The sequence below is a fragment of the Vicia villosa genome, linkage group LG5 (assembly GCF_029867415.1).
Source record: "Vicia villosa cultivar HV-30 ecotype Madison, WI linkage group LG5, Vvil1.0, whole genome shotgun sequence".
In the NCBI taxonomy this organism is placed as follows: domain Eukaryota; kingdom Viridiplantae; phylum Streptophyta; class Magnoliopsida; order Fabales; family Fabaceae; genus Vicia; species Vicia villosa.
The window spans coordinates 147,744,259-147,756,442 of record NC_081184.1 but is presented as its reverse complement, the minus strand read 5'-3'; the positions used below and the strand labels follow the sequence as shown (position 1 = coordinate 147,756,442).

Sequence of the window (12,184 nt, the reverse complement as noted above, 5' to 3'; positions counted from 1 at the left end):
GACTTTCTGTGTATCGTCAGGGACGGACCCAGAAAAATTTTACAGTGGTGGGGAAATTTATTAGTTTATAACATTGAATAATATATTACTATTTATAAATAAATATGATAATTATTTTCTATAATGTTTAATATTTTAAAAATATTAATAACTTTTTATTAATAATTGAATTGAACGTGTACAACACTTTTTGTCTCAACATGTCTAACAGTTCATAGGTCATTCATTTGTTAATACTCTACAAATACACTATCTGATAAAAGTAAGATAAAACCATTGAATCCGTTAGAAGCTTTATAATTATGAAATTGACTATTTTGCAGGCAGAATTTAAAACACAAACTAAATAAAAGAACTATTTAATATGAGTAGAGATCCTCACTATTTTCTAAAAGAAATTAGCGGATACCCGTGCGTACGCACAGGTACCGGTACGGGACGCAAATTTATTTTTAATACATAATAAAAATGAAATGAAAGAAAAATCAAATTGTAAAATAAAAAAAATTGATTAATATATTTTTTATTTAGAAGATAAATTAGTAGTATAGTTGTTACTGTTTATTACAATAATAATTTGTGTCATATATTAAAGTTAGATCAGTAGTAAAGTTGTTTTGTTTATGTACAATAGGATTATTTTTCACCTTAATGTTTTCACATATTTGAAACAAATTATTGATAAATAAATTTGTTATCCAATATTTAGATTAATAGTAAAATTGTTTCCATTTATAATAGTTATAATTTTTTCTATATATAATAGAGAAATGAAAATAAAGTGAGAATGACTTAAAAAACAAAGGGTTAATAAATTATTTTTTATTTATAGAGAGTGGTGATAAAAAAATATTGTAAAAAGGTAGTAGTTTGTTAAAAACATAAATGGAATGTGTAGAAATAGATATAGTAGTTTGTTAAAATATTTTTTTATAAAAGTCAATATTTTAATTTTCAATGTGTTTTCAATGTTTGAATACACGCATTTAAAAAAAATATTATTTTAATCACTTAAAGAGTGCCCTAAACGCACTGGTTAGCATTTCACAAATAATATTATTTATAAAAATAATTTGGGTTAATCAAAGATTGTTTCGTATTTTGACATAATTTATAAAAATATTTGAATCAGTAATATATTTTTTTCCGTATACCAATAAAATTTTGATTCGTAAATTTTTTAATGCGCATAGCATTGTCAAATCAAATGATAAAATATAAGCATAATTTGGGTTAATATTATTATTATTATTATTATTATTATTATTATTATTATTATTATTATTATTATTATAAACATCAACTAAATAATCATTTTATAATTGACATAAATTTTGGTGAAAAAAATTATTAATAAATATATATGTGTTTGATTTAGGTTAGGCAACAACTTTAACTTATCAATTTGCAACTAAAAAGGTGAATTTTTATCACCTGATTCTGTAAACTTTGTTGTCTTGATGACTGCAGCTGAACAACATAAACTGATGTGTAATAGTTTAAAGATTTGACTAAACCAAATTTAGGGGAATTTCTTACCATGACTTCATTTGATTTTAACTCCATAAGAATTCTCAAAAAGATTTATATGATTTGTTTCTTCATCCATTTCTTCTTACAACACATACATAAAATAAAAAACAGAATTGAACATTGAAACATCAGAGTTACCCCTATGTGCTATGATACGCAGTCTTTATTTTTAAAATATAATTAAAATGTTAATAAAAAAAAGCAAAATTATGTTACCAAAATAGATTATAATTTTTATTAGAAAAATATATTTTTAAAATAAAAACATAATAATTTTATCAAAACTGTGTTATAGCAATAATATATATTTCAATTTTTCATATATATTGATTTACTCATAACTTAGACATAAAATAACTTCTTTTTTTTTTTTAAAACAAAAGTATCTTAAAAATGTATTTTTTCTATTTCAATAACTTTTTTAATATCAATTAAACTATGAATATAAATATCTGAGCATCGTTTCTATTTTAATAACTTTTTTTAATATCAATTAAACTATTCCAAAACTTAATTGTTAGTTAAAATAATATGGAGAAACTACATGCTAACTTCAGCTAGTATATCTGTGCATCTTTTCTGTTTTGGTTATTTAGCTATCAAACTATGGATTATATTATATTGACTCTGGTGTGCATGTGCTACTATTAGTACACAGACAAATTCCACATTCTACTCCATTTAATATATGCAAGCCAAGTTCCTCTCAAATTTAGCCATAAAGCAGCAACCATGCACAGTTTAATCAGCACAAACATAATTTGAATTCCAAGATGCTCCATCACAACAGCATATCAAGCAAAACTCTATCACCTCAACAAACCAGGTGCTTCAATATAGAATACCAATCAAACACTTGGTTCTTTCAAACTTATTGTGTAGACCCTCAAGAATGACATTTTAAATACAAACTACAGGTCATAATCATGTTTGTTGGCCAACCCTGTTCCCTCCAATGAATATTACAACTTCTAGAGTTCAAATGATTGAGCTTCTCATTATTTATGCAGCTTATAACATGTTACCTCAAACAATTGAATATATAAAAATTGAAAGTAGGTAAGTGAATTACATTGTAAATTCCATGAAGTGAAGTTAAGATCAAACATCTATAACCTCTGAAAGTTAAGAGAGACAAATAGTAAAGTGAATAATCAATGATGCAGTATTTGATAGTTCTATTCCAACCACAAATATAGATGCTGCTTTCACTGAGTTCCAGTTTTTTGTCACCTTACTACATTTGAACTGTCCAAAAAAAAATAGATCAACACAAAATAATTACAGTAGTTGTTTAGACTGAACATTCAATGGTTTGTCTGGTCAGTTTCAAATGAGGATCATAAGAAACCAATCAGCATTGACGGGACCCGTGATTATTATTCTTCAATCAGAAAAAGCTAATGGCCCTAAAAATGCAGGCTATTTTTCCTCAAATCAAGTACAGCAGTTGACAATTCTTTTTTGAAATATTAGTATAAGAAATATAAGAGATATCAATATTGAAAGATTAGCAAACAATAGTTATTTATGATAAGCAAGTTTAAGAGTTGCAATCAAACCATAAGCATATTATAGACTGTACATTAAAATAGTCATTCCAGATTTCAGTCTCCTCCACAGTCAAGTCAACAAACGGGAACGTAACTTTTATAACAATTTGACAGTTATTCACCATAGCTCACAGAAGCGAACAGACTATGAGACACACTCAACAAACACCATATTTCAAAGGTCTTCTTTTCTTAAAATCGAGTGACTGAGACAGAAAAATAAGAGTTTGCTCGATGAATATACAAATTATGTGTACCTAAACTACATGTTGTACGATTGAATTATACACCATATTCCCTTTATTTTTTTCGTTGATACGATTTTCTCAGTTCGAAGAAATACTACACAATGAGCAAAAGAAGAGGAAAACAAAATAAGGATCGGGTGAAGCTGAGGAAGTGACTGTTGTTTTCTCATTACATAGATAAGTTCAAGAATAAATATCAATTTGACCCAAAGGGTCCTAAAATCTGCATAGGAAATGGCACAATTTTACATACCATAAAAGGACTGACATGCAAAGCTTTGGCCACTAAATCAGAATGCGGATTGAAAATAAAGGTTACTCTTTCAGCCCATGGTGTATTTGTTACCTGCAACAAACAAACAAAATTAGCAGTTTTTCACTATACTCTACTTAATGACAGTATTAATAAAAATGGAATTGGACAGTTTTGATTTAGTACTCCATTAGAGTTCAAATTACATATTCCACATAAAAGTGAAAAACACCAGAGACTGCTTTTCCCTCGAGAAAAATCCTAGAAAGAAAAGAAAGCAGATAAAATGCAGTTGGACACCAAATACCAAAAACTGAAACTCAATTTAAGGTCCAAATCTATAGGATGGCCTTATTATACTACCACGACCTTACTTGGACCGGATCAGTTCTAATTACTCTAAATTTGCCGTTTTGTAGTTACCGCCCTTATCGTTGGTGATTGTCTTATGAATACAAAGAAATTAACAACATTTCAAAGAAGTGGTGATGAATTATTATAAGCTGCACTACAATGCTTGAACTTTTCCTCTGTTATTATCTAATTAGCAGGCTATTCTAACATGTCAGTTCATAAAAGGCATTTAAAATTATCAGTTCAGACCAAGATAACATAAAGCAGAGGTAGTATTATAAGGACCATTGCAGCCCAAGTACATTTCAAGGTCATCATAACCATAACCAAGGTCCTATCCTGGAGATTCAAAACAGTTAGACAATATTCACAAAAAGGATACTAATTCATTACATGAAGGAGCAGAAAAGCCAATGGCAGCAATACATGAAGAAGCAGAAAAGCCAATGGCAACAATACATGAAGGAGCAGAAAAGCCATAACTCCACCATGTGATGACCTTGTTGAGTCATATTCTGAAATCTGGCCACGACTGGACATCAAACATGCTACTGCAGACCGATATTAAGGCACGATTAAGCATTTCTACGTCGTGACTTGCACCTGCACATGTTCACACATACATCAGATCTGCTATGCACAAAAATACATACTAAAGCAATGTAATATTGAAAATTAAGAAGCTGAAACACATAATCTTCAAAAGCAAACAGGGAAGCTAAGTGAGAAACCATGCTACCGAGAGTTGTTTTCAGACTATAACTAAGACTTCGCCATACTTTCAACAAACTGCAGCCAAAGAGTAAAATAAATAAACATCACATAATTGTTTCTTTATAAAGAGGAGTCGACATTTTAAGCATATTTACAACTTCAAAAATGTTATCTCTTGAGCTTACTTCACCTGTATTTTGGGTAATGATGTGCAACACAAAGTTTAACCTGCTCTAAAATATCTTTCACAGCAGAAACCATACCATGTACGCTAAGCTTTGGAATAGCCAACCTAAACCTGTAACTCATTAACAACCACATAAATTGAAAAAACTTCCAAACAAAACAGAGACGATGTTCCGAAGATTACATGTTTTACCTTCAAGATCTAAAACCATTGCTTTTAGCATGTGCGAAGCGACATCTTTTAGGGTTTCGTTACGGATGTCGTAGTTTTGGAGAAGTTGTTGCATCTTGAGAACCATATAGAGGGACCCAATTTCTTCACTTTCAAACCACCAATTTCTTCCTCGAACATCCTCTCTGCAAAAACCTACGAATAACCCATGATTCAAAATCCAAAAAGATTACATTTTTCCTAATGAATATAACAAAACAAAGAAATCTCATGATTCAAAATCTAAAAAATATTGAAGAACCATACTTGAGACAGCATCTTCAGCTACTTTAGCATGTTGTTTTACCAAACCTTCCTTGGTAGTTATCTCTGTGTTTGCTGCTGATAGTTTTTCATTTAATTCCGTGATCTCATCCTCAAGTGTCTCTACCTTTTCTTCATATGTCTTCACTTGATCTTCCAAACCCGTCAAATGTGAATATGATTCTACAGAGATTTGGACATCTTCCGGCTTCTTATAAACATCCTGCTTGCATAAGCAAGAGCAACAGCATAAAAAAAAATAGATTACAAAACATAAACGAACATGATCATATTGTTGAATCAATAAAACCAAGACTATGGAAAATATTAGTCGGGTAGTATTTGGCTCATCTAAAGTGAGAAAATCAATAGTTATCTTAACTACCAATGATTTGTTACGCAAGTGCATATAATATCAACATTGATTTGTTATCAATGGTTGACATCACTCACTTTACTCTCTAAAGTGAGTTGCGCACTTTAAAGCAGACTGATTCAACCAAGTAAAGTTTTCAAACCAACTATCCAAGTTAAAATTCCGCACACGCAGACATGTGAAGATGAGGAGGAGGAGAGAATCAAGTCTAGTGTGCTTCATAATTTGCTAACCAGAAACAGGGGATTACAAAAAGACCATATCAGAAAAACAAAAAACTTGCATATGAAATGTTAACAAAAACACCAGAAATTGTTCGAAACATGAAACTTACACATGCATAACAAAATTAAGCTGAACTTATCAGGCAAATGAAAAATACTTCAATTCAAACCATTCTTATATGCTTATGTAAAATGCCAATAAACACATACCTGATTTTCCTGATTAGAGGCACCAGCAGAATCCAATTCAGCAGCTACTAACAAATAAGCACAGTCTTATCAGATGATTTTTTATTCCAAGGCCACCTTCGGTCCATTTCAAAATCACAAACACCTTGTAGAACAAATCAAAAAAGTCAAAACAGAAAAACAACTTATACTTAATTCCTTTTCACCAATTAACTCATCCAAATTCACACACATGCTATATTAATATTTATTAGTACACAACAGCAGGATAATAATGAATCATCTTCCATATTTTTCAACAGAAATGATTACATGCACTTACAATGGATCGTCGACGTATTAGTATTGTGATTATCACAAAATTATCACATATAACATAACTGTTGCATCTAAAGTCACATATTAGTATTGTGATTATCACAAAATTATCACATTAAACACAAAAACCCTAATCACAAACTGAAAACCCTAAATTTAAACAGATAACCAATTATAAACCTTTATAAACCTTTCAAACAGTGATTTCCCCCGTCCATTTCACTTCACCATAAAGCTTTTCACATTTATCTGCTAGAGAACCTGAAAGTTTAAATAGGAAATCTCAGTAAGATTCACTAATATTACAGAAGTAGTCAAAAGAAGTTGCTCCGTGCATACGCACCACACTCGTCGACGGAAACCGCCAACTACAATCATATCGTTGCTATCCCGTTTCAACCACCACCATCACAACCGTCTCAAGCCCGTTTCCACGGTAAGAACACACCTAAAACCATGGTCGCCACACATATGTTTGCTTTCAACCGTCGAAACACACCTGAAACCAAAAATCGCACCCACACAAATCAAATATCACAGATTTGTAACCGAAAAAATATTGGGATTAGGGTATATCAAATATCACATATTTGAAACTGAAAATTGTTGGTATTAGGGCAAAAATCATACGTTAGAGAAGGATGACAAACAGAAAGAGAAAGAGAAGGAATAGAGAGAAGAGAAATGAATGAGAGATAAGAGGATGGTGGTGAGATACAGAAAGAGAAAGAAGACAGTACTGAAGAGGAAGAAACACGTGAAAAAGGACCATAGAGAGTGATGATTTCAGAGAAATTTGAATTAAAGTAGCTACATTAGTTTGTATGTAACCAAACAACACAAAATGACATCATCAATTTACTCCAAGTTAATTATTAAAGACAAAAAGCAACAACTATATAATTGGAAGTCAATTATATGACATCATTAGTTGAAAAAAGTAAATTTATGACCAAAATTGCCCCCATTTTGGAGAGGTGGCAAAATTAGAAGGAAGGGTATTTGGGTGTTTTCCAGAACCATTTCCCTTCTTATATTATAGATGGACATCTCCATTACTATGCTTTTTATGAATAAAGATGCATTTAATGTCACAATTTCCATAAATATGTACAATTATATCATTGACTTAATCCAAAACTTTAGTAATTAACATCTCCATTTCCTTAGAGAAATGGAGAGGATTTCAACCCGTCGTTGAAGATTAAACACATAATATAATAAATTAATAATGTGTAATGAGAATTTACGAAATTGTTAATTTGTTACTAATTAAGATACGTTTTACTATCATTCTTTTGAGCATATAAAAAAAAGTTTCAAAATTAGAAAAAGTTCTTTAAAAAGAAAAAAAAATTCACATACAAAAGTGTCATGAAAGAAATAATTTCACTTGTACTAAATAATTCTGAATTAAAAATATCAAATTGTTATGAATAATTGTTTCTCAATAATTTTATTTCTTATTTATAACAATTTGTATTTATTATATTGTTTGTCATCTATTGCGGTTATGGATGTTATTAAGAAAGGTGTGTATAATAGCGTTGACGGTTATGCTTTGCTAAGGAAAATTCTTTGGTTGATTGCACTTCATGAAGATGTTCAAGTTAACCACTCTTATCGGGAAGTTAACAAGTGTGCAGATGCGTTGGCCAATGAAGGATGTGTCTTAACTTACAATTTTGTTGATTACACGGTTGTCCCTAGTTTTGTTAGTCGTCTGTTGGAAGATGATAGGATAGAAATTGCCGAGCCTCGGATGATTCCTGGTTAGCTTCTTCCGTCTCTGGGCTTAGGCCTTTTTTTTAACAAAAAAAATAAATAAATAAATTTAACTTTTTAAAGTTACAATCAAAAAATACTTCTTATATATTTTATCCAAAAATTATTCATAATTTTAAATAAATAAAAAAGACAATTATATTTCACTTATGAAACACAAATACTTTAAAATTTCTATCGAATCGTATTCGTATCCGATACATAATGAAGGAGTATCCAATTTTTTTATAAAAAAAAAAATTGATACAGCTACGATGCGCTTCCGATGCGTCTCAGATATGTGACCCAATTTTTTGTAAATTTTATTTTCTTAATGACTCTTCATTTCTTTTTTATTTTTTTAATGGTCATTATATATTCCCTATTTAATTCTTACCTAATCTTTTCACGTTACAAAGATTCCAATAATCTTTTATATCAATTTCCAATATCTCATTTAATTATTTTCATCATTACATACTACTTCCTAATAGGTAATAGCCGTGTAAGTTTTCAATTCCAATAATCTCATATTAAAATAGACTTAATTTCAACTTTAGTATCTTATTTTGTCTCTTTTTCTTGATTTTGATCCCTTTATTTTAATAACCACTATTTTAGTCGCCTTTTTAAGTTTTTTGTGCAATTTTTGTCCCTCTATTTTACCTTTTTATGCAAAATTAGTCTATATTTTGTCCCTTTTTCAACAAAGAAAACTCAAAAGGGGGATCAAAATCGTGATTTTAAAAATGAGGGGGGGGGGGACCAAAATCGAAAAAAAGGTTAAATAGGGGAGCCAAAGTGGCAATTAGGCCTATTTAGTTGCTATTTATACGACTAACATTTTTCAATATTCACCATCTCTCTCTCTCTCTACAAGTTGCAACAGACACTTCTTCCTCTTCTACTACTTTTTTTCTACTTCATACCTTCCCATTTAATAAATAACAGAATGTCAACCACATCTTCCAAATCAAATTCAAAAATTCCAAATAAGTTCCTCTTTGAAAATATTTTACAACATGATCACTGTCCTCTCTGGAGTTATGTCAATATAAAAAACAAGGGTACTAAAGGTTCAGAAGCAGGTGGAAATAAGGTATGGGTATGTGACTTTTGTCAAAAAGATTTTACAAGTTCTTATCTAGAGTAAAAAATCATTTGCTAAGAATTTATGGAAATGAAATTTCGGTGTGTCCTAGTGTAAACGAAGAATATTTGTCTGAGTTACAATCAATTGTAGAATTAGCTAGCAATAGAGTGGAACTTAAACATGTTTCATTACCCACTGAAAAAATGCAAGAGAGTCCTTCTTTGAAGAGGACAAAAAAATAGTCCATTAGAGAAATCTTTTAATTTAAGTGAAAGAGAGACTCTAAGAGCTCTCATAGCTAGAATATTTTATTCTGCTAGATTGCCTTTTAACCTTGCAAGAAATCCTTATTATGTGAATTCTTATTTATTTGCTGCAAATCATAATTTATCTGGTTTCTCCCCTGGATATAATGCATTGAGGACAACTCTCTTACAACAAGAGAAAACACATGTTGAGAGATTGCTTAAGCCCATTAAATCAACTTGGAATTCAAAAGGGGTTAGCATTGTTTCTGATGGATGGACATATTGTCAAACAAGACCTTTACTAAATTTTATGGCCATAAGTGAATGGGGTCTTGTATTCTTGAAAGCTATGGATCCTTCAGGTGAAATTAAAAGTAAACACTACATGGGTGATAGGATGACTGAAGTTATACAAGAAGTAGGAGAAGAAAATGTAATCCAAGTTATTACAGATTATGCTCCTGTATGCAAAGCTACATGAATGATCATTGAAAGTACATGTCTAAAAGTTTTTTGGACTACTTGTGTTGTGCACGCATTAAATCTTGCATTGAAAAACATATGTGCTGCCAAAAATACTGATAGAAATGAGGTAGTATGGAGTGAATGTAATTGGATTACTCAGATTACTGATGATGTTTCTTTTGTTAGAAATTTTATCATGAACCACTCTATGAGAAATGTCATTTTTAAACAAGTATCATATTTTAAATTACTTGATGTTTCTGACACACGTTTTGCATTTGTCATAGTAATATTAAGAAGATTTAAATTCTTGAACTTTGCAATCAATGATTATTAGTGAAGAATGAAATTCTTATAAAGAGGATCACATGGGTAAGGCTCAAGCTACAAAAGAACTTATTTAGAATGATGTTTGATGGGATAAAACTGCATATATTATTGATTTTACAGAGCCTATTTATCAGGGCCGGCCCAAATTATTTAGAGGCCCTGTTCTATTTTGACAATAGGGCCCATAATGAATTAAAATATAAAATATGATTTAAATTGCAAATAATATATAAACTAAGAAAATTATTTAGAATTATTGCTAACTCACAACCATAAAACCAATTGAATACAATTTATATTACAAACTTTAATACTCTAATTTATTAATATACACTTTTTAGTATAATACATAAAATATTTCTTGAAAAAAATAGAGATTTTATTAGAAGGTGATACTTAACATGCTAAACTAACCAAAAAATAAATAAATTTTATAAATATTACATTAAGTTAAGTTATTTAAAAATATTTTAAATTTAATAATTTATTTAATCATAATAATTTAATTTAAAATAATGATTTAAGAAATTAAATTTTAATTATATTAATATAAAATAAAATCAACCAACAATACATCTTTAAATATATAATATATTTTTATCAAAAAAAAAAAGAAGAAAAATTGACAAACCATAATATATATATATATATATATATATATATATATATATATATATATATATATATATATATATATATATATATATATATATATATATATATATATATATATATATATATATCATAAAATATTTATAAAAAATTTCAAGAGCTAAATTTGTTTCCATTTCAATTGTATATGTATGGTGTAAGGGTGTGAAGCATGCTTACGAGGCTAGGAACCTCAATAGCTTAATTTTTTGTGAATAAAAATAATAGTATAATTGAATAACAAAGATTGAATGTATCAGTGACTTTCTAATTGCAAAACAGCTCCCTGCTGCTGCGTTACATTGTTAATATTATTCTTAATTCATAAAGTCAATATATATAGTATATATAGCACTAACATGTATACAAATATTTGGAGGCCTCATATATTTGAGGGGCCCTGTGTTGTGCCACTTGTTGCACATGTACAGGGCTGGACCTGCTATTTATAATATGGTTAGAGTTTGTGATATCGATGATTCCACACTTCATTTGGAATATGAAACGTGGGATTCTATGATATATAAGGTGAAGACAACAATATATAGGCATGAAGGGAAATATTTAAATGATACATCAATATCACTATTTTATAATGTTGTTTATTCAATACTAATTGATAGGTGGACTAAGAGTTGTACCCCTCTCCACTGTTTGGCTTACTCTCTAAATCCAAGGTAAAATTAGCCAAAAATTTATTAGATTTTTTATTATTTATTTTTTATCCTTTTATAATTTATAAGTTATGCATTAAAATTTACTTCATTTATAGGTACTATAGTGATGAATGGCTCCGTGAGGATCCAAATAGAGTTTCTCCACATGAGGATGTAGAGATATTTACACAAAAGAATAACTGTTTTCGAAAATTGTTTACAACGGTCGAGGATAGAAAAAAGGTTAAAATTGAATATGCTAATTGTTCATCAAAATCAAATGGTTTTGATTCTTTTGATTCTATTGAAGATAGATGGGTATTCGACCCCAAATCTTGGTGGGTTATGCATGGTTCTCCCGCTCCTCTTCTTCAAAAGCTTGCCTTGTAACTTCTTGTGCAACCTAGCTCTTCATCTTGTTGTGAAATAAATTGGAGTACCTATTCATTCATCCACTCTTTAAAAAGAAACAGGTTGAATCCTAAAAGGCCTGAAGACTTGGTTTATGTGCATATAGATTTGAGGCTTTTGGGTAGGAAATGTGAAGAATACAA

At 29.6% G+C, this 12,184-nt stretch overlaps 1 long non-coding RNA gene across 2 annotated transcripts; it reads right to left on the bottom strand.

The window, feature by feature from the left end:
* Positions 1–6,564: 6,564 nt before the first annotated feature.
* Positions 6,565–7,230, bottom strand: LOC131607715 (uncharacterized). Of its 2 annotated transcripts, none has more exons than XR_009285390.1 (3): positions 7,164–7,230; positions 6,767–6,922; positions 6,565–6,684 (listed from the first exon to the last, which is right to left on the bottom strand). It is a non-coding gene; the product is annotated as an uncharacterized LOC131607715 (long non-coding RNA). The 2 variants fall into 2 exon arrangements; XR_009285389.1 differs by having other exon boundaries at positions 7,054–7,204.
* Between the last annotated feature and the right edge of the window lie 4,954 nt (positions 7,231–12,184).